Source organism: Alnus glutinosa, chromosome 5 (assembly GCF_958979055.1).
Source record: "Alnus glutinosa chromosome 5, dhAlnGlut1.1, whole genome shotgun sequence".
NCBI lineage: Eukaryota > Viridiplantae > Streptophyta > Magnoliopsida > Fagales > Betulaceae > Alnus > Alnus glutinosa.
The window spans coordinates 969,142-973,168 of NC_084890.1; the positions used below are offsets into that span (position 1 = coordinate 969,142).

The 4,027-nt window shown below is 34.2% G+C and overlaps 1 long non-coding RNA gene across 1 annotated transcript; it reads left to right on the forward strand.

The window, feature by feature from the left end:
* Positions 1-676: 676 nt before the first annotated feature.
* LOC133869734 (uncharacterized) lies at positions 677-3,824 on the forward strand. The gene is made up of 3 exons (XR_009900507.1): positions 677-813; positions 964-996; positions 3,576-3,824. It is a non-coding gene; the product is annotated as an uncharacterized LOC133869734 (long non-coding RNA).
* Positions 3,825-4,027: the final 203 nt, after the last annotated feature.

The following is a 4,027-nucleotide window of genomic DNA, read 5'->3' on the forward strand; positions in this document are numbered from 1 at the left end:
TATGCATGCAAATACATTTCGGGACGTGTATTTAAATACAAAATAATATATAGTACATATACTTAGGGTTATGGTAGTATAGTATATATACTTATACTTAGTGTCATGATTTAAATTTAGGGTTTATATTTAGTTTTAATTTATAGTTTATGTTTTAGTTTTAGGTCTTAGGGTTTAGCAATGTGTACATGCAGTACATGCAGTGCATACACGTTATGGGTTGCATGGGTTTATATAAAATATATATAATATATTAAATATATATATATAATATATTAAAAAAAAATAAAAAAAATGACATTTGGAGACGTGTATTTACATACACGTCCCCAATTGGGCACGTGTACTACGTACACGTGTCCAATTGATTGGCCAGGTACTGCGCGGGAGTTCTCCCGCGCGCCACCTGGCCAATCTTAGGATATAAATTATATTTAAATTATATATTATTCAAATTATATACTTTTTAAATATATTTTAAATTCAAAATTTTATATTTAATTTATATAAAAGAAATGGGTAGCTTCCAGAGGAAGCTACCCATTTCTTACGTAATTCTCTCTCTCTCTCTCACTCTATCTCTCTCTCTCTCTCTCTCCGTCGAGCTCTGGCCGGCGACGACAGCCCATTCCGGCGACCCTCCCTCTCTCTCGCTCTCCCTAGCTCTCTCACCTCCCGTTCCGGCCGGCCAGTACTGTCCAGTACCGGCCCTCTCTCTCTCTCTCTCTCTCTCTCTCTCTCTCTCTAGCTCTCTCTCTCTCTCAGCTCTCGCCACTGTCCCCCGCCACTGCACAGCCCTCGCGTCCGTTCAAGGTATTCCCTCCACTTCCGGCCTCTCACTCTCACTCATCTTCTCAATCTCTCTCTCTCTCTCTCTCTGTCTCTCTCGGTTTACAGTGCATATCTAACATTTTGAGCTTTAATTTTTTTTTTTTTTTTTTTTTTTTCTGTCAAAAATTCCAGGTACACGTACAAGCTTGCACTACAAAAATCACTGTGAGTTATTTTTATTTTTGTTTTCAATTTTTTGCTATAAGTTTGTATATTTTATTAATTTTTTTTGTGATATTTGTATAATTTTTTTCATTGTCTAGTTTGTGCAAATATGGAATATATACTTGCAGATTTTTTATTACTGATTTTTTTATTACTGAATCATTGTCTAGTTGGTGGAAATATGGAAAATATGGAATATGGAAATATGGAATTTATTGGTGATTATATTTAATTTTTTTTTAAAAAAAACTCTTGATGTGAGGATATTTGAGATATATTTTAGTGTGCTACTATGGATTTAATGTGCTATTGTGAATTTTGGTATTTTTATGAAGTGGCAAAAAGAAAAAATATCCGCTATCATCTTAATTTTATAAAAATATGATCGTGAGCAATAATGGCAAAGTAAAATTAAAATACAAAATTATAATCAACATATTGTGCTATGAATATATATAAATTGTGGGGAAAATAAATTGTGCTACTAATATATATAAATTGTGGTATTTTCGGGAAAAAAAAAACAAAAAAACAAATATTCCACTGTCCACCATTTACAATCATATTCGTAAAAAAAACCTTAAAACAAACGTCATAAATCATCAATTGCGACGAATTTGTTTTTTATCTTCCATTTTTAACGTTAACTATTCATGTGAAGAGACTACATATTTATAAGAAGAATTTGGTATCTTCGGATAAAAAAACTCAAAAAAAAAATACTAAAATTTCTCTCATATGCATATATAAACTTTATATCCTAAAATCATAACCATAAAACCAACACAATAATAAACCCTTAAATAAACTTTGAATCCTATACGTTCTAAAAAAAAACCCTTACCCTAAACCCTAAACCCTAAGCCCTACAAAAAAATCCTACACTTTCTAAAAAAAACCTAAACTGCTAAACCCTAAACCCTAACAAACCCTAAACTCTTATAAAAAGAATAAAATAAAACCCTAAACCCTTTAAAAAAAATAAAAACTTACTACACTTTCGAAAAAAACAACGAAAACCCTAAACCCTAATCCTAAATCCTTACAAAAAAAGATTCCTACACTTTCTTAAAAAAAACTCTTAACCCTAAACCCTAAACCGTAACAAACCCTAAAACCCTAAACCCTAAACCCTAATCGCTTTAAACCAAAATAAAACCCTAAATCGTAAACCCTAAACCCTTAAAAAAAAAAATTTACCTACAACCCTAAACCCTAAACCCTTAAAAAATAAAAACCTAAAACCCTAAACCCTAACCCTAGACCCTAGACCCTAACAAACCCTAAACCCTAAAAAAAAAAAAAACCTAAAACCCTAAACCCTAGACCCTAACAAACCCTAAACCCTAAACCATAAACCCTAAAACCCTAAACCCTAAACCCTAATCGCTTAAAAAAAAAAACCCTAAATCCTAAACCCTAAACCCTTGAAATTTTTTTTTTTTACCTACAACCCTAAACCCTAATCGCTTAAAAAAAAAAAAACCTAAAACCCTAAACCCTAACCCTAGACCCTAGACCCTAACAAACCCTAACCGTAAACTCTAAACCCTAAACCCTAAACCCTAAACCCTAACAAACCCTAAATCCTAAACCCTAAACCGTAACAAACCCTAAACCCTAAAACCCTAAACCCTAAACCCTAATCGCTTTAAACCAAAATAAAACCCTAAATCGTAAACCCTAAACCCTTAAAAAAAAAAAAATTTACCTAAAACCCTAAACCCTAAACCCTTAAAAAATAAAAACCTAAAACCCTAAACCCTAGACCCTAACAAACCCTAAACCCTAAACCATAAACCCTAAAACCCTAAACCCTAAACCCTAATCGCTTAAAAAAAAAAACCCTAAATCCTAAACCCTAAACCCTTGAAAAAAAAATTTTTACCTACAACCCTAAACCCTAATCGCTTTAAAAAAAAAAAACCTAAAACCCTAAACCCTAACCCTAGACCCTAGACCCTAACAAACCCTAACCGTAAACTCTAAACCCTAAACCCTAAACCCTAAACCCTAACAAACCCTAAATCCTAAACCCTAAACCCTAAAAAAAAAATAACCTACACTTTCTAAAAAAAATACCCTAACCCTAAACCCTAAAAAAAAATCCTACACTTTCTAGGAAAAAAATCCTAACCCTAAACCTTAAACCCTAACTCCTAAACCCTAAACCTTAAAAACATTTTGACATACACTTTCTAAAAAAATACCCTAACCCTAAACCGAAAAAAAAAAAAAAATTCCTACACTTTCTAGGAAAAAAACCCTAACCCTAAACCTTAAACCCTAACACTAAACCCTTAAAAATAAAAAAACAAAATCCTACACTTTTAAAGAAACAAATAAAACCTAACCCTAAACCCTAACAAACCCTAACCCTAAACCCTTTAAAAGAATAAAAAAAATAAAAACACTTACACTTTCTAAAAAAAAACTAAAACCCTACATAAAATAATCCTACACTTTCAAAACAAACCATAACCCTAACCCTAAACCCTTAAAAATAAAAAATGAAATATATTTGTACACGTTTATACTGTAAGCCGTATGATTTGTCTTGTCCTCTTAACCCTATACAGATAAACATGGACAAGTCTTGGATGTCAACACCTAGGGGTACGACACGGTATAACGATGGGTGTAGGGCGTTTGTGGCATTTGCCGTTAGTAATTGTACGGCCGGCGATGGAAAAATTTACTGCCCATGCAAGTATTGTCGAAATAACCAGCGTCACACTCCTGAGTACGTTCTTGCCCACCTGACTGGAGGTCGGGGGATGAATCCGGGATACAATTTGTGGTATATGCACGGTGAGACTACGACTGGTTCCGCTACTCCTGGTCAGTGTTCGAGTCATCACAGTGGCACAGAGGCCGCTGACCGTAGCACTGAACATGGTGATCATGTCACAGAACAGGAGGGTGTCGCCGTGGAACAGGATGATAACATGCACGCCATGTTGCGTGACGCCTTCGGCGTGCACGATGTTCCTGAAGACGTCAGTACTCTTCTGCAACAAGTTGATGAAGA